The sequence below is a fragment of the Venturia canescens genome, chromosome 3 (genome assembly GCF_019457755.1).
Source record: "Venturia canescens isolate UGA chromosome 3, ASM1945775v1, whole genome shotgun sequence".
In the NCBI taxonomy this organism is placed as follows: domain Eukaryota; kingdom Metazoa; phylum Arthropoda; class Insecta; order Hymenoptera; family Ichneumonidae; genus Venturia; species Venturia canescens.
In genome coordinates, this window is record NC_057423.1 from 16649740 (window position 1) to 16672651 (window position 22912).

The 22912-nt window shown below is 35.4% G+C and overlaps 1 protein-coding gene across 3 annotated transcripts in view; it reads right to left on the reverse strand.

The window, feature by feature from the left end:
* Positions 1-22912, reverse strand: part of LOC122408309 (uncharacterized) — a 270669-nt gene that overhangs the window by 117336 nt on the left and 130421 nt on the right. The gene's annotated exons all lie outside the window — the stretch shown is intronic.

A 22912-nucleotide genomic window follows, 5' to 3' on the forward strand; every position in this document is an offset into this window, starting at 1 on the left:
ATTTCTTCATGCTCTTGGGTTCCCAATAGACAAAACATATTAGAAGACAAGGAGAAAAATCACCAAAGTCCAAGACCAAACCAGTGCCGAAATATTTTCAGTACAATTTTGAAGAAAAATTGGTCTTTTACGTGGAAACTAACATTATAAACCGAAATTCATTTCCCGGGCCTATCATCCCGGATTCCTCCATGCTGTTGAGTTCCTAATAGGCATAACATATTAGAGTATAAGGAAAAAAATCGCCAAAGTTCAAGGGCAGTCTTGTGACGAAATATTTTCACTACAATTTTTACGAAAAATTGGTCTTTTATGGTGGAAACCAACTTTATAAGCCGAACATCATACCGAGGGAAAATAAGATTGGGAAAAGTACATTTATGGTCCCTTATTTGCTGATAATTTCATGAAAAAGATTATCCCATAAAAATTGTTCGTATGAGAATGGAATCTATAAAAATGTACTAAGCAAATAATTCATAGAAATTTATACTAAAATCCTATAACCGTCATAACATAAATGAGGAACTTTTGAGAAAAAAGGCAAGATATCAAACCATAAACTTCCCCTAGGGGAAAAAAGGTTGGGACAAGTACATTGATGGTCTCTTGTTTCTGGATGACATAGAAAAAAGATTTAGAACCAGAAAAAAAATTCTATAAAAATAATAAACGAAAAATTGAAAAGTTCAAAAATATTCAACAAAAATAAAAAACAATCGAAAAAATTCTGTAAAGAAAAATAAAAAAATTTCAAAAAAATTCATAAATATTGAAGTCATTGAAAAATGTACTATCCAAGTTACATGTAGTATAAAAATGTATGATATCAATTGGAGGCCAAGTTTTTATTGATAATTTGGAATATTTATCGAACAAATTGGAAACTTTAATGAAATTCATGATAATTATTTTCAAGAAAAAAGTTAATGAAACAAAAGTCATAACGGAAGTTACGTGCAGTACTAAAATGTATTATATCAATTCGAGGTCAAGTATTTATCATTTATTCGAAATATAATCTCCGGCGACAAATGAGCCTTGAGAATCCGTGTCGGGCTCACAACGTTTTATCAAAATTACTAAAAAATTAATGGAAATAAAATCATTAAAAATTCACATGAAAATCATTCGTTACTTCAACAAGGTACACACTTTAAAGAATCGATTCCCCTCCGACTTTCAGGATCCCCTGGTATTATTGACAACATTCAACTTCGATTGGATCGGTACAAATTATGTTCAAATACGTCTTAAACGTACTTGTCCGGCCCATCACTTTTTATTCAAATTGCTCATTCGAAAACAAATCAAAAACGAAGTTAATGCATGTGTTAATATCAAGGAACAGTAATTCCCGAGAAAATAATTTTCCTTCGAATCACTCTTGTCAAAATGAAACGAAAATGAAAGATGAAGTTGATTAATCTATTTATATTATATGGAGTCGTAATTCAGAACAAAATCATTTTTCTCCAAATTCCAGGAATCCACGTGTCGTACTCGACTAGTGATATTTATCAAAATGTGTACGTGACTATAGAAAAAAAACATTTCATGGCTGAGTAGGTTCGAAAATTTCTAGTAATGTGCCTGATTATTTCTCATTTTCATTGGTTCTTACCGAATGGTATGTGTTCACTGAAGAAAATGAGAAGTGGATATTGCTATACGAACTTGCGAACAATCAAGTTCAAATTACTTGGAGATATTATTTTTATTTCTATCGATTTTATTATATTTGTCATTATAGAACAGTCCTGATTTGTTTTCGAATGAGCAATTTGAATAAAAAGTGATGGGCCGGACAAGTACGTTTAAGACGTATTTGAACATAATTTGTACCGATCCAATCGAAGTTGAATGTTGTGAATAATACCAGGGGATCCTGAAAGTCGGAGGGGAATCGATTCTTTAAAGTGTGTACCTTGTTGAAGTAACGAATGATTTTCATGTGAATTTTTAATGATTTTATTTCCATTAATTTTTTAGTAATTTTGATAAAACGTTGTGAGCCCGACACGGATTCTCAAGGCTCATTTGTCGCCGGAGATTATATTTCGAATAATTGATAAATACTTGACCTCGAATTGATATAATACATTTTAGTACTGCACGTAACTTCCGTTATGACTTTTGTTTCATTAACTTTTTTCTTGAAAATAATTATCATGAATTTCATTAAAGTTTCCAATTTGTTCCATAAATATTCCAAATTATCAATAAAAACTTGGCCTCCAATTGATATCATACATTTTTATACTACATGTAACTTGGATAGTACATTTTTCAATGACTTCAATATTTATGAATTTTTTTGAAAATTTTTTATTTTTCTTTACAGAATTTTTTCGATTGTTTTTTATTTTTGTTGAATATTTTTGAACTTTTCAATTTTTCGTTTATTATTTTTATAGAATTTTTTTTCTGGTTCTAAATCTTTTTTCTATGTCATCCAGAAACAAGAGACCATCAATGTACTTGTCCCAACCTTTTTTCCCCTAGGGGTTTTATAATGCTGTAATGATATCAGTACCAGCAGTCCAGTCAATTGAGTTTCTATCTAAAAATACCAAAGGAATCAGTCCCGATTATGAACAATTGAAAAACCTGGTCATGCAAGATGAGGCAACAAGGAAATAATTAAGTGGTGAGATGTGTGAAGTGAGAGCAGCTAACTTGGCACAAAGAGAAATAAAAAGGTGCTATAAATGCCAAGCAATCGGTCACATTGCCAAAGATTGTCCAAATGAAGGAATTCTGTGCTACTGTTGCCAAAAGTTTGGAAATCACAAAGCTCCGGAATGTCCTGAAGCAAATAAAAATACTGGTAACTCTAATAAAGTTAGAGACCATTCCAAAGTTAATAACAACTTTAATAGGTACAGTAATAGTTCTCGAGGATCGCTCTGCAAAATCCAACCCTACGTCCGAGATTTCTCACGTGCAGGGCGGGCAACGTGTGCTTTTGCACACGGCTAACAGTGCTCTGGTCACACACACACACACCCACACTCACACACTACACAAACATTCACACGTACACGCCTTTCGACAAACCGGGGACGTGAATGCTCGGGGACCCTATAAACGGGTCCTACCGAAAAGCGAATGTCCGGGGACTCCTATAAACGGAGTCGCCGGAAAGCGAATGAAGGGGATCCCTATAAACGGGCTCTCCCCGTGAATGGAGCCCGGTTTGTCATCACGGGCACTCACACCCACGCACACTCGACAGGGGGGAACACAGAACCCACAGGGAGAGGGGGGGACCTCAGGGGCCGTGCCTTGTCCCAGCGCGGTTCGTGGAGTCGCGACCACGAGGGACCCGTAGCACGATGGGACAAACAAATATGGAAATGCACAACAAAAACATTGACTTACCTCAGGTGGTAACCCCTTCTCAGGGGGAATCCACCCCTGGTTCCGATCGGGTGAAAGCCCCGGTGGCCATGGGCAGCGGCACGGATTCTGAGGGCCGCACCTTGTGCACGGTGAAGAGGAGGACGACCCGGACCAACAACACGGACAGGACGTTACTGAATCTACCGAGACGAAACAGGACGGACAGTGTCTCCAGCAGAAGCAGCGCAGCAAGCTATGCTTCCGCCGTGGACAACCATACAGCAACGACGAGACAAACGGCGACAAAGACAAACGACGAACAAGACTTGACCCAGCTGCTCCGGCTCATCCACGAGACCGCGACGAAAATGGCCGAAGCAGCGGGCGTACAGAAAAACATGAACATGACGGTGAAGACAGGAATCAAGACGATTCTAGAGACTGTAGACATCGCGCTGCACAGGCAGCTGGACGCGGCCTTGGGAAGAAGCCTTGCAGACGGTGACAAGACGTCGACTGGTACCACCACGAACGACAAAGAAACGCCTCGGACGAAACGAAAACGGTCGGCGACCGGAACCACGCCGGAGTCCTCTCAAAAGAGGCCACCGACGATGGTGCCGGCCGCGGACTGGCAAACGGTCACACGGAACGAGACGAAGAATCACATACAGAAGACGGCCCAGAGGGCGGCAGAGAGGATAGCATCCTTGAGCCGCCTGATAGCCAACACGACGGGACCGAGACCGGGGAAACGGCGACTGTTAATGGCGGCAGCTCACTCGATCCTCCTGTACGGTGCGGAGATCTGGGCAGACTCCCTGCAGACAAAGAAGTACTGCAAGACGATGACGATGGTACAGCGACAAGGAGCGCTGCGAATCGCTTGCTCCTACCGGACAGTCTCTGCACAAGCTGTTCTGGTGGTGGCGGGCGTAATTCCCGTGGATCTCCTTGCGTTTGAACGTAAGAGGGTCTACGGGAGCAGCGCGGACATAGGACGGAAGAACGCGGCAATTGCCGAGCGCGAAAGGACGATAGACACTTGGCAAGGACGGTGGACAAACGAAAACGATAGCAACTGGACGAGACGACTTATACGGGACCTGAGGCCGTGGCTCGGAAGGAAGTTCGGGGACGTGAATTTTTACGTTACCCAGCTCTTGACGGGGCATGGTTACTTCCGACGGTACCTCCACAGAATGAACAGAGTACGAACACCTGACTGTAAGTACTGTGGACATGAACGAGACGACGCGGAACACACATTTTTTGTGTGTGACCGCTGGACGAGACAGAGACAAGAACTGGAAATAACAGTTGGCAGTATTACTCCGGAGAATATCGTAGGGGTAATGCTGCACGAACCCGAATGGTGGCGCTTAGTCGCCACCTACACGGAAACGATACTGCGACGTAAGAACGCGGACGGCTGCTAGACGGATGACTGAGTAGACGGAGTGACGCGACGTTACGATAACGGTGGGACAGAACGGACGAACGAACACAGACAGAACCCCCAGTCAGAAGTAATACCAACATAGTCCCTGGCTGGGGGGAAGGACAACAAGGAGGTGGCGGTTTTAGTGGGTAGGCCTGTTCTTTTGGGAGTCCCACATACCCATGTAGTCCGTAAGACTACATGGAATCCGTAAAAAAAATTTCCGCAACTCCTTGGTAAAAAAAAAAAAAAAAAAAAAAAAAAAATAGTTCTCGAGGATCAGGAGGTAATAAATTCAAACAATCATTGAAAAGAAAATTAAACGGGGCAGATGAAGGAAATACTAAGAGAGGAAGATTCAAAAGTGACAGGGGCAGAGAAAATTACAAGTATTCAAATTATAACAATAATAAGCTAAAACCCAACAAACAAGGAAATCAAAGAAATGGAGAGAAGTCAAGTGAAGGGAACAGTCCAAATAAAGGTAAGCTAAGTGTGAATCACACTGAAATTGAAGCAATGTATACCAGAACAACACAATTAGATGATAACGGAGTTTTTACAAAGTTTTTGGCAGACTCTGGGGCAACAGAGCATTTAACAAATTCTAAAATCATTTTTAAAACGTTTGATGAATTAGATTGTGGAATAATTAAGTGTGCAAATCAAGATGAGTCAGCGGATTTGAAAACGGAGGGAGTGGGACGAGTTGAAATACAGTTGAAAATCGGTAGAGTACTTGAAATTGACAAAATGATTTTTGCAAAAGCTCTGAAAGAAAATTTGTTATCCTTACGGAAATTTGCTGAAATGGGTTTTGCAATTTATTTAGATGATAAAGAAATCAATATTTTTGACCCAATATCAAATGAACAATTTATATCTGGTATATATAAAAGACCATACTGGGTAATCGAAATAAAAGTTGACAAAAATAAAGTGAAAGGTGAAACATCATCCAGATTGTTAAGTAAACAAGTGATAGCAAATTTAGCAGAACAAAAGTTAGTAGATAAATAATATTTTACTCGAAGTGTAGCTGCTAAAGAAAACTCAATGAAACAATTAATAAAACATCAAGTAGATAAGCATGTTGAATCTTCAAATGAAATGAGAAAAGACAAAATGGAAGAAAAATCAAATGCAAAACAGGAGAGTGATGAAAGTAAAGATAATCCATTGAAGATGATCCAAGGAAATAAAAGAGATACTCCATATGAGCAGTCTAACTTTGACATTACAATTTGGGATCGGAAATTTCATGATATTGATGAATTACCATACATTGATCAAGTAGAAGATATATCATCCTTTAATAATGAAAATAATAAGATTTCTAAAGTTAACAAAGCAATGCTATGGCATGTGAGATTTGGTCATGCTTCAAAAGCCTATCTTAGATCACTGCAACTAAAATTTCCGGAGAACAAAGAATTAAATAATGTAGTGTTTGATGAATCAATTTTAAAATGTGAGGTGTGTTTAATCTCTAAATTCAATAAATTACCGTTTCCTGTTGTGCGAAAACGAGCGACTGCATCATTGCAAATTATACATTCTGATGTCATGGGTCCAATATCTCCAATCTCTCATCCTAAAGGCTACAAATATATCTCAGTTTTTATTGATGATCAGTCAAGATTTGCAATGGCATACCCAATGAAAGCCAAAAGTGAGACGGGTCACTGTTTCGAAATGTTTGTCAGAAGTGCAAGAAATTTGTTAGGATACAATGCAAAGGTGTGCTATTTACGAACGGATCAAGGAACTGAATATACAGGTGGATATACCGTGGAAGTTTTGAAAAGGTTAGGAGCGGAATCGCAGTTAGCAAATCCGGATACACCCGAACATAATGGGGTCTCGGAGAGATTTAATCAAACAATTCAAAAGAAAGTCAGGACATATATTGATGATGCGAAATTACCAGAGAATATGTGGGATCTTGCATTGACAGCAGCGGTGTGTGCCTACAATCGTACCCCACACAAATCTAATAACATGATTACACCTTTAGAAAAGTTTGCACCAAATCATAGTTTTCATATCGAGCAGATTAAAAGATTTGGATGTTTAGCTTACATTAAGGTTCAAAGAAAAATAGGTCCAAAATTTAGAGCAGAAGGAGTAAGGGTAATTTTGGTTGGATATACTCCTACCGGATATCAATTCCTGAAACCAGAAGAAGGAAAATACTATGAAAGTAGAAATGCTAGATTCAATGAAAAGCGAGTTTATGGTGACATTTATCAGAAGAATGGTATTAAAAATTTCCCAGTTGAACAAATAGAAATAAACAAAGAAAATTGGTTTGTTAAATTTGATGAAGAGGAAATTGAAGTAAACAAATTTTTAAAGCCAGAAGGAGAAATTACAAGTGAATGTGAACAAGATACACAGAGAAAAAAGGAATTAAAATCAAACAAAATTATGAAAATTGATAACAAGGAAAGGAATGACACTAATGTTGGAATGCTAAATTTAGACAAGAATCTAAAAACAAATGTATTTTCGTGTGAATTCTATAATAAAATTGAATCAAATCAAAGTCAGTTCAATGATAAAATGTATCATAGTTTGTTAGCAAACATGAATTCAGATCCTATTAATTATAAAGATGCAATAGAATCTGAAGATAGAGAGTACTGGAAATTGGCAATTAATGAAGAGTTAAATTCCATGGAAATTAATAAAGTATGGAAATTAGTAGAGAAACCGATAAAGATGAAAAATGGACAAAAAATTAATATAATTGATGCCAAATGGGTTTTTAAACGGAAACAAATGGAAAAACAAGATATAAAGCGCGATTAGTAATACGAGGTTTCAAAGACAAAAATATTTATGAATTAAAAGAAACTTATGCTCCGGTATCGAGGCTACCATTGGTAAGAGCAGTATTAGCCATAATAAACAAATACGATTTGGAAGTTTGTCAGTTAGATGTAAAAACAGCATTCCTTAATGGGGAAATAGATGAGGAAATTTTCATGGAAATTCCAGAGGGAACAGCTTATACAGAAAAAGAGAAAGAAACAAAGGTGTGCAAGCTAGAGTGTGCTGTTTATAGACTAAGAATTAGTCCCAAAAAATGGAATGATAAATTTACTAAAGTTGCTTTAAGTATGGGATTGAAAAATTCTGATTTAGAGCCCTGCTTATTTATGTGGAGAAAAGAAGACAAATTTCTAATTTTACTCTTGTATGTAGATGATATCTTACTGTCAAGTAATGATATGTTGAAAATGCTAGAAGTAAAAACAAATTTGAGCAATGAGTTTGAAATGAAAATTTTAGGAGGGCCAAAGGAATTTTTAAGCATCTCAATTAAACGAGATAAAAAGAATAGAGTGATTGAGCTGAATCAAGAAAAATATATTGAAAAATTATTAGTCCGGTTTGGATTTGACCAGTCACATGCGCAAAGAACCCCAATGATTACCACGCAAGTTTCAAATCACGAAAGGAAAATGAGAGAATCAGATGTTAATTGCAAAAACGTGAATTGGATAGAAACAAGAAAAAATATACCATACCGAGAAGCAGTAGGTAGTCTACTGTATTTGGCTGGTGCTACGAGACCTAATATTTCATATGCAGTAAATGTTCTAAGCAGACATCAAATAAATCCAACTGAAGATGATTGGAAAATGGTAAAAAGGGTATTTAGATATTTGAAAGGTACAAAATCTCTGGGACTGAGATATACAGGAGAGTCACAGGATATTCAGTCTTATTCAGATGCGAGTTTTGCTGATTGCAAAAATTCATTGACTACTTGTGGTTTTGTGATAAATTTATTTGGTGATGCAATTACTTGGCGAACACACAAACAATCATATGTATCATTATCTACTTGTCATGCGGAATATGTAGCAATGAGTGAGGCGAGTCAAGAGATGTTGTCAATTTATAATTCTCTTAGATTAATTCTAATTAATCTTCCCTTACCAATGATTTTATGGTGCGATAATAAAGCAGCAATAGCCAGTGCTGAAGTTGATGGAGGAAATAAACTAAGACACATAATTGAGGTGAAATATCATCATATTAAAGAATGTGTTAAAAAAGGTTTAATTATGTTAAAGTGGATTAGATCTAAAGATCAACTTGCAGATGTGTTTACAAAACCTCTTTCTTTTGGTCTTCATAAAGAATTGGTCAACAGAATAATGAATTCAAAACTTTAATAACTTTATTTATTTACAGGAAATAACTAGATCCAGAACAATGAAAAACCTATATGAGATAAGTTAAAATGAGTTTACAAGATTAGACATCGCAGAATTGATCGGGAGGGAGTGTTAGAAATAGAAAACGTTCACTTCTACGTGTCTTGTTCAGTACATTTATATATATTGATTTGCAATGACAAATTGAGCGTACCCAAGTGTTATTGATCGTTCTCGTTTTGTCTTTTTCCGTTGATACTTTTTTCACAACGTTTTGTATGTGTTAGACGTGAAAATAAAGCTATCTGTTTTTACAAATAAAGAATTGAGTTGTCTAAACTTATTTCACAATAATCTATCAAAAAGTTACCAACACATTCTAGAATTTATGCGTCTGTATTTACAACACAATCAAAGGCACTTTGATGCTCTCGAGTTTCTGATTCGTTGGATCTGACGACATCCATTTTTAGACGTTGTGATTGGTTGTTGAAATTAGTTGTTGATGATTGGAAATCTGACGTCAACTTCAGAACGTAGCACACGGCGCAGCACAGCTGATAACAGCAGTCATAAATTCGATCAATATACATATAATATGTACAAACCATGTGTCAGTTTTTGATCGTATGAACAGAGTTTCGACATTACGAAGTGCGTGCGGGATCAATAAAAAAATAATTTTCGTCATCTAAAGAAGTGCATATTACTATTTATTTTGTTATTTGTGATATATTAAACCGGTATCAAAGCGGCCGCGTAAATGTAGTCTGTAATGTGTGTGTGAAAAAGAATATAAAAAATGCGCGATGCATATGTCAACGAAACTTTTCAAGATTTCATCATTTCGTTCGATTGGAAATACGTGTTAACTGAAATAATCCTTCAATTAAACCAGAATACGAGAAATATTGTCCAGTGCGAATATATTGTCAGTGGCGTGGTTATATATCATGTGTACATAGGTTATATATACGAATAAATAGAACAAAAATACACGCAACTGTTAGAATGATATTAGAAACTTTAATTGAATAAATGTTTTCTAATTTATTTGTTGTGTCGTCATTATTTTTAAACATCGCCATATTTTGCTTGATATTCAGTTTGGCTCTGCCCTCTCCGATCCTTGTTTTCACCCCATCAGTTTGCAGCGGATCGATTCATATTATTAATTCGTTCCCTAATATGTGTCCTATGATGCCCTCCACACGTTCTTCGAATGCGAGGAATGGAGAGTGTGGAGGGCCCCACTGGAGGAAAGGTACGGGAGCATAACTCCGGATAATATTGTCCGGGTTATGCTCCTGGGCGAAGAGCCTTGGGCGGAGGTCGACCTCTTTGTTGAGGTCGTCCTCCGCCGCAAGCGGGCCTTCGTGGAGGATGGGACGCCCTGAGGGGCGTCCAGGGAGATAGAGCGCCACCCCGAAGTAATGCGAAAGCGGTTCCGGGGTGGTTGCTAGGAGACCGGGGATGGGGTTTTTAGCCGGTAGTTCCGCTAATGGAGAGTCCGGCACACGGGGGGCCTTAGAGGCCCCCCCATTGCGTAAATGCATTTTCCCCAGCCCCGGTATATAAATTTAAAAAAAAAAAAAAAAAAAAAAAATATGTGTCCTATGATTTTCTACTCCTTAATGATGATTGTGGTAACATGATTCGAGGGGTTTCTAACCGTGATCTTGAATCACACATTTTGTAAATCAGATTTTCAAAAAAAAACATCTGGTCTTGGTATAGTGTGTAGTTATTCTTTTCCCATTAGGTCTGATGAGTGATAAATTTGGAAACTTTTCCAGAAAGCCTTTGGATGCTTTTTTTGCTGATGATATGAAAAGTCGTATCTTAGGAATGCGGTATGCAAACACAAATTTTGATAACAAAACTTATAGAATGACATGTATGTTGAGTATTTCCACTTTGCAAACTACAAATATGGAATTATTATAAAAAAAATTCATTCCGATAAGTCTACTGTTGCTCAGTTTTGGATGCGATCAAATATGATGCCTACCAACATTCCCAGAAACTTACAGAATTGCTGAATGCAATGTGCGCTATGTCATTTTAATGTAACATCATGACTTTTGACAACTTTTCATTATAATGCTGTAGATTCGGATCATTAAAATACTGCAAAAATCTGCAAACTATACAATTTAAATACTGTGCCATTCATTTTACATTTTGACACTAACTGTAACATCTATATGAAGTAAAAAATTGATTATAAAAGTCTTCAGTTGCTCATTTATGGATAGATTTGAAATTGCTGTCTTCGAAGCTCATTGCGCAGATACATTGAACCGCAGCAGATACCTGTGAACTCTGAAATTTCTGTGGATAAATATATATGCGACCGATCAACCCTTATCTTTAATTATGATAATATGTAATGGAACTTGGTTCGGCAAGTTTTTAAGTGTTCCTTTTCAAATAGTATTGAAGTTTGTATGACTGATATACAGTGAATACTTCCAAACTTTGATATTTCTGTGTTGCAGCATGTGTGCCAATCATTCACATCATTTACTCCAATCGTATCATGTAATCTAGAATATTCATCACAAAAGTCTTCCGATTTTTTAAATCCTTCAATTTTCCTTTTTCTACTCCATTGTGAGTTTTCGAACTTCTAAATTCATTTCTGAATTGACCTGAAATGGTTTTCCTCCAAAACCAATGCAGGTACCTTAAACGTCTTTGAATTCTGTTGCTCTGTTGAATTAAGTTCGCTTAGTTTTTTTTGCTGCTTTGAGTTCTGGCATAATAAATGTTATAAGTTTTCGGGTACTTTTTTTCAGCAACTATCAAACTGTGGATAATTGGACCTCAGCGGCCACTTGCAAACTTTGGAAATATATTTCATTGCGGGCACGTTTTGGATGAAGTGAAATCTCTAGATTCAGAATGCAAAAGCGACATTTAAAGTGGGCAAATCTGTTGGATTTTTCGTGTCTTGAATTTGATCTATCTTTCATTCGAATTTTGAAGAAAAGGGATAAATAAAATCTGTTCTATTAAAGAAATCTTTACATCAGTTCTTTCTTGAAATGAAGACTTGGAAAAAATCGCCAAAGGCCAAGGACAGACAGGTGACGAAATATTTCCAGTGCAATTTTGGCGAAAAATAGATCTTTTGTCGCGGAAACCAACGTTATAAGCCGAAAATCATACCCTAGGGAAAAAAAGGTTGGGACAAGTACATTGATGGTGTCGTGTTTGCTGATAATTCCATCCATAAAAAAAAAAACTTCGAAACCGATGCCTCATTTTTCTTATTTAATTCGAACAGCTAAATCAATTGAAAAAAATCCCATCTCATTTACGTGCAGCATTAAAATTTATTATATCAATTCGAGGCTAAGAATTTTCTAATGAATTGAAAAAAGTTACCACTTGAATTACGTGCAGCACTAAAATTTATGATATCAATCAGTGGGCAAGTATTTTATTAGTAATTCCAAATTATGACATTATTAAATTGTTCTAAGAAGCTTTTAAATCCAAAAAAATCACATGAAAGCTAATCATTTGTTACTCTATGGTGGCAGAAACTTATAAGAAAATCGATTTTTCTGAGACTTTCAGGATCCTTTGGTCTTTTTCACAAAATTCAACGTCGATTGGATCGATACAAATTATGTTTAAATATGTGTTAAAAGTACTTGTCCGGCCCATCACTTTCCGTTTAAATTGTTTATCCAAATAAAAATCAGGGCTTGTCTAGAACTGATTGATCACAAGTATTCATGCAGAGGAACTTGAGAGATTTATCTTCAAGTAATTTTTACTTAATTGCACTAATTTAATAAAAAACGGAAACAAATTGTTCCGCAATATACAAGGGATATTATTGTGCATCGATAAATGAAAAAAATTATACATAATATATATGTTCAAGCTTCCAAAATAACTCTCCAGTTTATATTCAATGATGGCACATTTTACTTCCCACTTATTCGTCCAGCGAACGAATTCCATTCGGAATAAGAACTAACCTATACTATTATTAAGAACATTAAACTAATAACGAATCGCATTTCAACAAATTTTTTACCAGATTCTGCCGTACAATTTCGTTTTTTATGATTGATTTTTTATTGAATGAAAAGTGATGGGCCGGACAAGTACTTTTAACACATATTTAAACATAATTTGTATCGATCCAATCGACGTTGAATTTTGTGAAAAATACCAAAGGATCCTGAAAGTCTGAGAAAAATCGATTTTCTTATAAGTTTCTGCCACCATAGAGTAACAAATGACTAGCTGTCATGTGATTTTTTTGGATTTAAAAGCTTCTTAGAACAATTTAATAATGTCATAATTTGGAGTTACTTATAAAATACTTGCCCACTGATTGATATCATAAATTTTGGTGCTGCACGTAATTCAAGTGGTAACTTTTTTCAATTCATTAGAAAATTCTTGGCCTCGAATTGATATAATAAATTTTAATGCTGCACGTAAATGAGATGAAATTTTTTTCAATTGATTTAGTTGTTCGAATCAAATAAGAAAAATAAGGCATCGGTTTCGAAGTTTTTTTTTATGGATGGAATTATCAGTAAACACGACACCATCAATGTATTTGTCCCAACCTTTTTTTCCCTAGGGTATGATTTTCGGCTTATAACGTTGGTTTCCGCGACAAAAGATCTATTTTTCGTCAAAATTGTACTGGAAATATTTCGTCACCTGTCTGTCCTTGGCCTTTGGCTATTTTTTCCAAGTCTTCATTACAAGAAAGAACTGACGTAAAGATTTCTTTAATAGAACAGATTTTATTTATCCCTTTTCTTCAAAATTCAAATGAAAGATAGATCAAATCCAAGACACGAAAAATCCAACAGATTTGCCCACTTTAAATGTCGCTTTTGCATTCTGAATCTAGAGATTTCATTTCATCCAAAACGTGCCCGCAATGAAATATATTTTCAAAGTTTGCAAGTGGCCGCTGAGGTCCAATTATCCACAGTTTGATAGTTGCTGAAAAAAAGTACCCGAAAACTTATAACATTTATTATGCCAGAACTCTAAGCAGCAAGAAAAACTAAGCGAACTTAATTCAACAGAGCAACAGAATTCAAAGACGTTTAAGGTACCTGCATTGGTTCTGGAGGAAAACCATTTCAGGTCAATTCAGAAATGAATTTAGAAGTTCGAAAACTCACAATGGAGTAGAAAAAGGAAAATTGAAGGATTTAGAAAATCGGAAGACTTTTGTGATGAATATTCTAGATTACATGATACGATTGGAGTAAATGATGTGAATGATTGGCACACATGCTGCAACACAGAAATATCAAAGTTTGGAAGTATTCACTGTATATCAGTCATACAAACTTCAATCCTATTTGAAAAGGAACACTTAAAAACTTGCCGAACCAAGTTCCATTACATATTATCATAATCAAAGATAAGGGTTGATCGGTCGCATATATATTTATCCACAGAAATTTCAGAGTTCACAGGTATCTGCTGCGGTTCAATGTATCTGCGCAATGAGCTTCGAAGACAGCAATTTCAAATCTATCCATAAATGAGCAACTGAAGACTTTTATAATCAATTTTTTACTTCATATAGATGTTACAGTTAGTGTCAAAATGTAAAATGAATGGCACAGTATTTAAATTGTATAGTTTGCAGATTTTTGCAGTATTTCAATGATCCGAATCTACAGCATTATAATGAAAAGTTGTCAAAAATCATGATGTTACATTAAAATGACTGTGCGCACATTGCATTCGGCAATTCTGTAAGTTTCTGGGGATGTTGGTAGGCATTATATTTGATCGCATCAAAAACTGAGCAACAGTAGACTTATCGGAATGAATTTTTTTTATAATAATTCCATATTTGTAGTTTGCAAAGTGGAAATACTCAACATACATGCCATTCTATAAGTTTTGTTATCAAAATTTGTGTTTGCATACCGCATTCCTAAGACTTTCCATATCATCAGCAAAAAAAGCATCCAAAGGCTTTCTGGAAAAGTTTCCAAATTTATCACTCAACAGACCTAATGGGAAAAGAATAACTACATACTATAGGGACACACTATAACGAATAGTATATTACACACCTAGGGAGGGAAATTAGACCACCTTAAATCGCGTGCTTATCACCCTCGGCTTCGGCTCGGGTGACAATTCTGCCCGCGGTTTGAAGTAGTCTACTTTCCCTCCCTAGGTGTGTAATATACTATTCGTTATTTAAAGAAGTGCATATCACTGTTTATTTTCTTAAAATTTGTGATATATTAAACCGGTATCAAAGCGGCCGCGTAAATGTAGTCTGTGATGTGTGTGTGAAAAAGAATATAAAAAATGCGCGATGCATATGTCAACGAAACTTTTCAAGATTTCATTATTTCGTTCGATTGGAAATAAGTGTTGACTGAAATAATCCTTCAATTAAACCAGATTACGAGAAATATTGTCCAGTGCGAATATATCGTCACTGGCGTGGTTATATATCATGTGTAAATAGGTTATACATACGAATAAATAGAACAAAAACACACGGAACTGTTAGAATGATATTAGGAACTTTACTTGAATAAATGTTTTCTAATTTATTTCTTGTGTCATCATTATTTTTAAACATCCCCATATTTAGCTTGATATTCATTTAGGCTCTGCCCTCCGATCCTTGTTTTCACCCCATCAGTTTGCAGCGGATCGATACATATTATTAATTCGTTGCCTAATATGTGTCCTATGATTTTCTACTCCTTCTTCATGATGATTGTGGTAACATGATTCGAGAGGTTTCTAACCATAATCTTGAATTGCACATTTTGTAAATCAGATTTTCAAATAAATTTTTGGTCTTGGTATACTGGGTAGTTATTCTTTTCCCATTAGGTCTTTCGAGTGATAAATTTGGAAACTTGTTCCAGAAAGCCTTTGGATGCTTTTTTTGCTGATGATATGAAAAGTCGTATCTTCGGAATGCGGTGTGTAAACACAAATTTTGATAACAAAACTTATGGAATGACATATATGTTGAGTATTTTCGCTTTGGAAACTACAGATATGGAATTATAATAAAAAAAATTCATTCCGATAAGTCTACAGTTGCTCAGTTTTGGATGTGATCATATATAATGCCTACCAACATCCCCAGAAACTTACAGAATTTCTGAATGCAATGTGCGCTATGTCATTTTAATGTAACATCATGACATTTGACAACTTTTCATTATAATGCTGTAGATTCGGATCATTGAAATACTGCAAAAATCTGCAAATTGTACAATTTAAATATTTCGCCATTCATTTTACATTTTTACTCTATCTGTAACATCTATATTATGAAGTAAAAAATTGATTATAAAAGTCTTCAGTTGCTCATTTATGGATAGATTTGAAATTGCTGTCTTCGAAGCTCATTGCGCAGATACATTGAACCGCAGCAGATACCTCCGAACTCTGAAATTTCTATGAATAAATATATATGCTACGGATCACCCCTTATCTTTGATTATAGTAATATGTAATGAAACTTGGTTCAGCAAGTTTTTAAGTGTTTCTTTTCAAATAGTATTGAAGTTTGTATAACCGATATACAGCGAATACTTCTAAACTTTGATATTTCTGTGTTGCAGCATGTGTGCCAATCATTCAAATCATTTACTCCAACCGTAGCATGTAAACTAGAAAATTCATTACAAAAGTCTTCAGCTTTTCTAAATACTTCAATGTTCCTTTTTTATTCCTTTCTGAGTTTTCGAATTTCTAAATTCATTTCTAAATTGTCCTGAAATGGTTTTCCTTCAAAACCAATGCAGGTACGTTAAACGTCTTTGAATTCTGTTGCTCTGTTGAATAAAGTTCGCTTAGTTTTTTTTGCTGCTTTGAGTTCTGGCATAATAAATGTTAGAAGTTTACGGGTACTTTTTTCAGCAACTATCAAATTGTGGATAATTGTACCTCAACAGCCGCTTGCAAACTTTGGAAGTACTTTTCATTGGGAGCACGTTTTGCATGAGACGAAATCTCTAGATTCAGAATGCAAAAGCGACATTTAAAGTGGGTAAATCTGTTGGATTTTTCGTGTCTTGAATTTGATCTATCTTTCATTTGAATTTTGAAGAAAAGGGATAAATAAAATCTGTTCTATTAAAGAAATCTTTACGTCAGTTCTTTCTTGGTATGAAGACTTGGAAAAAATCGCCAAAGGCCACGGACAGACTGGTGACGAAATATTTCCAGTATAATTTTGACGAAAAATAGATTTTTTTTCACGGAAACCAACGTTATAAGCCGAAAATCATATTACTGCCCACGAAACGCATTTCTTCACACTCTTGGGTTCCTAATACACAAAACAAATTAGAAAATAAGGGGGAATATCACCGACGTGCAATAACAAACCAGTGCCGAAATATTTCCAGTATAATTTTGACGAAAAATCGGTCTTTTTTCGGGGAAACCAATGTTATAAGCCGAAAATCATATCTCGGCCTCCAACCCTCTTTCCACCGTGCTCTTGGGTTCCTAATAGACAAAACATATTAGGAGACAAGGAGACAAAAATCACCGAAGTCCAAGAACAAACCTGTGCCGAAATATTTTCAGTAAAATTTTGACGAAAAATAGGTCCTTTTTCGTGGAAACCAACGTTATAAGCCGAAAATCATATCTCGGCCCTCAACCTGCTTTCTACCATTCTCTTGGGTTCCCACTAAGCATAGCATATTAGAGTAGAAGGAAAAAAATCGCCCAAATCCATGGACAGACCTGTGACGGAATATTTTCTGTACAATGTTGACGAAAAATTTGTTGTGTTTCGTGGAAACCAACGTTATTAACCGAAAATCATATCTCGACCCGCAACCCGCTTTTCTCCATGCTCTTGGCTTCCAAATAGACGAAACATATTAGAGTACAAGGGAAAAAATCACAAAAGTCCAAGGACAGACCTGTGACGAAATATTTCCAGTACGATTTTGACGAAAAATAGATCTTATTTCGTGGAAACCAACGTTATAAGCCGAAAATCATATTACGGCCCACAACACGCATTTCTTCATGCTCTTAGGTTCCTAATAGACAAAACATATTAGAAGACAAGGAGAAAAATCACCAAAGTCCAAGAACAAACCAGTGCCGAAATATTTTCAGTACAATTTTGAAGAAAAATTGGTCTTTTACGTGGAAACCAATATTATAAACCGAAATTCATTTCTCGGGCCTCATCCCGGATTCCTGCATGTTGTTGGGTTCCTAATAGGCATAACATATTAGAGTATAAGGAAAAAATTGTCGAAGTTCAAGGACGGACTTGTGACAAAATATTTTCACTACAATTTTTACGAAAAATTGGTCTTTTATGGTGGAAACCAACTTTATAAACCGAACATCATACCCAGGGAAAAAAAGGTTGGGAATAGTATATTACACACCTAGGGCAGGAAAATAAGGAAAGTCTCAGATCACATGTAATTGTCGGCCGAGGCGAAGCCGAGGCTGACAAACATGTGGTCTGAGGCTTTACTTTTTCCTGTCCGAGGTGTGTATACGATTTTTCTGTCCGACGTAGGCGGAATGCGGCAACTTCGGCCCGCGCAGCGGGCCGAAAGTTGCCACTTTCGGCCCGGAGGGCAGAAAAAGTACATTGATGGTCCCTTATTTGCTGTTAATTTCATAAAAAAGATTACCCCATAAAAAATGTTCGTATGAGAATGGAATCTATAAAAATGTACGAACCAAATAATTCATAGAAATTTAAACTAAAATCCTATAGCCATCATAACATAAATGAGGAACTTTTGAGAAAAAAAGGCGTGATATCAAACCATAAACTTCCCTTAGGGAAAAAAAAGGTTGGGACAAGTCCATTGATGGTCCCTTGTTTGATGACATAGAAAAAAGATTCAGAACCAGGAAAAAAATTCTATAGAAATAATAAACGAAAAATTGTTAAGTTCAAAAAAATTCAACAAAAATAAAAAACAATCGAAAAAAATTCTGTAAAAAAAAATAAAAAATTTTCAAAAAAATTCATAAATATTGAACAAATTGAAAAATGTACTATCCAAGTTACATGCAGTATAAAAATGTATGATATCAATTGGAGGACAAGTTTTTATTGATAATTTGGAATATTTATCGAACAAATCGGTAACTTCAATTGAAAAATTGACGTTTTATGCATAGGAGCCACTAATCATTCATGATAATTATTTTCAAGAAAAAAGTTCTTGAAAAAAAAGTCATAACGGAAGTTACGTGCAGTACTAAAATGTATTATATCAATTCGAGGCCAAGTATTTATCAGTTATTCGAAATATTATCTCCGGCGACAAATGAGCGTTGAGAATCCTCGTCGGGCTCAGAACGTTTTATCAAAATTACTAAAAATTGAATGGAAATAAAAAATTGCAGAATCTTTCTTTCGAATAATAAGAACGATGTCAAACCATTTCTTTTTAACCAGACCATATAAGAATCGTTAAAAATTCACATGAAAGTCATTCGTTACTTCAACAAGGTACAGACTTTAAAGAATCGATTCCCCTCCGACTTTCAGGATCCTCTGGTATTATTCACAACATTAAACTTCGATTGGATCGGTACAAATTATGTTCAAATACGTCTTAAACGTATACTTGTCTGGCCCATCACTTTTTATTCAAATTGCTCATTCGAAAAAAAATCAAAAACGAAGTTAATCCATGTGTTAATATTAAGGAACTGTAATTCCCGAGAAAATAATTTTCCTTGAAATCGCTCTTGTCAAAATGAAACGAAAATGGAAGATGAAGTTGATTAATCTATTTATATTGTATGGAGTCATAATTCACAACAAAATCATTTTTCTCCAAATTCCAGGAATCCACGTGTCGTACTCGACTAGTGATATTTATCAAAATGTGTACGTGACTATCAAAAAAAAAAACATTGCCCGGCTGAATAGGCTGGAAAATTTCTTGTAATGTGCCTGATTATTTCTCATTTCCATTGGTTCTTACCGAATTGTATGTGTTCCCTGAAGGAAATGAGAAGTGGATATTGCTATATGAACCTGAGAACAATCAAGTTCAAATTACTTGGAGATATTTTTTTTATTTCTATCCATTTTATTATATTTGGGATTATAGAACAGCCGTGATTTTTTTTCGAATGAGCAATTTGAATAAAAAGTGATGGGCCGGACAAGTACGTTTAAGATGTATTTGAACATAATTTGTACCGATCCAATCGAAGTTGAATGTTGTGAATAATACCAGAGGATCCTGAAAGTCGGAGGGGAATCGATTTTTTAAAGTCTGTACCTTGTTAAAGTAACGAATGACTTTCATGTGAATTTTGAACGATTTTCATATGTTCTGGTTAAAAGTAAACGGATTGATATTGTTCTTATTATTCGAAAGAGAGATTCTGCAATTTTTTATTTCCATTCATTTTTTAGTAATTTTGATAAAACCCTCTGAGCCCGACGAGGATTCTCAACGCTCATTTGTCGCCGGAGATAATATTTCGAATAACTGATAAATACTTGGCCTCGAATTAATATAATACATTTTAGTACTGCACGTAACTTCCGTTATGACTTTTTTTCAAGAACTTTTTTCTTGAAAATAATTATCATGAATGATTAGTGGCTCCTATGCATAAAACGTCAATTTTTCAATTAAAGTTTCCGATTTGTTCGATAAATATTCCAAATTATCAATAAAAACTTGTCCTCCAATTGATATCATACATTTTTATACTGCATGTAACTTGGATAGTACATTTTTCAATTTGTTCAATATTTATGAATTTTTTTGAAAATTTTTTATTTTTCTTTACAGAATTTTTTCGATTGTTTTTTATTTTTGTTGAATTTTATTCTTTTTCACACACACACATCACAGACTACATTTACGCGGTCGCTTTGATACCGGTTTAATATATCACAAATAACAAAATAAATAGTAATATGCACTTCTTTAGATGACGAAAATTATTTTTTTATTGATCTCGCACGCACTTCGTAATTTCGAAACTCTGTTCATACGATAAAAAACTGACACATGGTTTACATGGACACATGGTACATATATATATGTATATCGATCGAATTTATGATTGCTGTTACCAGCTGTGCTGCGCCGTGTGCTACGTTCTGAAGTTGACGTCAGATTTCCAATCATCAACAACTAATTTCAACAACCAATCACAACGTCTAAAAATGGATGTCGTCAGATCCAACGAATCAGAAACTCGAGAGCATCAAAGTGCCTTTGATGGTGTTTATAAATGCAGACGCACGAATTCTTGAATGTGTTGGTAACTTTTGCATAATCTTGAGCCCGTGCAAAGTTTTTTCTCAGCAATTACGCCACCGATCATGCTGATTTTGGGTGGAATCGAAAGAGAATTTATTAATTAATCTTCAGTTCAATTTTCAAAGCCTCAGATGACTCATAACTTCGGCAATTCAAAAAAATCACTTGCCAATTTTACCCCCACCACGGCGAATCGTTTTATTCAGAGAAAGTATACTCGGCGAGAGCCTCGGGCCAACAGACGACAGGGCTGTCAATGAACTTGTCCCGAGACTCTACCGAGTCTCTTGATGGGGTTCAAGAACCTGCTTCATGGCTCTTGAACCCCATCCGTCACTCACTTCGACCAAGGATCGATCCTGTGACCTGAGCCATCGCATTCGGGGATAACACTGGAAAACAAATAATTTAAATCTGAGTTTTACGAAAGTCTATTCAACGTGTGACACGCTACATGACTGTAGAAGTATAGTAATACTTTTTTTCGAACAATTTACGAAAAATCATATGATAACGAGTTAAAAGGTTGCGGCAAAAACTCCCTATCATCTAAGTGATATTTCTTCAAAAATATGATATCAATTATTATTTCCAAAATATGAGATCAACATAATCTGTTTTGATTAGTCAATATGTGTATTCAATCATGGGATAACAAATATTGGTTGGGCATTTTGCGTGTGTTTCTGTATGAAAACACTTATCATTCTGGATTTTCTTCAACACTATACAACGCTGTGGGGCATGGAATCCAGAATAATTTCATAGGTAAAGTTAGATGCTCCGAAGTTTGAATGTCAGGCTTTGCACCTGACAGTTTCGCGTGTTTGTAAGCTACACGCGATATCAAGACGTACAGGATACTTGCAAAATCATCAATAGTGCTTTTAAGCACTATTTTTCGCTTAGCGATCAATACTAAGAAAGTTAGAACTGGATAGCAACATGACAGTGAGAATCGTTCAATTTTGACGTGCCCTAATGTGTTGTAATATTGTTGGCTTACGTGCAATCGGTTCCGAATTTCCGATTCTTTCAATCGTTTCCACACCTACTTATATATTGGAATATTTGTTTCATTTGGTTTCAGTATCCTCACGTCAAAAAAATATAAAAATCGTTGGGTGTGTGCAATCACGCATCATGGAAGTGAATACTTTTTTGCATTTCGCTGACGCGAAAAATCCTTCTTGCCGACATTTAAGAGAGAAAGGGAAAAAGAGAAAGAGAAAGAGAAAGGGAGGGAGAAATTTTTAGACTTGAGATTTGAGGCGTTTATTATGCCCAAGTAAGACTGAAAGGTGAAAATTTACAATGCAAAAATAATGTAATTAATTCCAATAAAATCTACTTTACAGTTTTCATTATTATAGTAAGTAATATTACGGTTGAACTTCATCAACCAATCCTTATTAGCTTAGCAAGTTTTCAATGGAACAATATAAGTTTTTGATAGAACCATATGAAATTTAAACAGTTGAACTTCATCTATATCCGAGACACAAAAACGTACTTTTTCTCTCTCGTATACATCTGTATTAACCATTTCTGTCTCAATATTGTGGTGCACAGGTTATTACTTATACCTAACTTGAGAACTACACACAAAAAAGAATAACGAAAAAAAATCCGGTCATCATCATCGCGTAATGACATAGAAGAAATCAAAT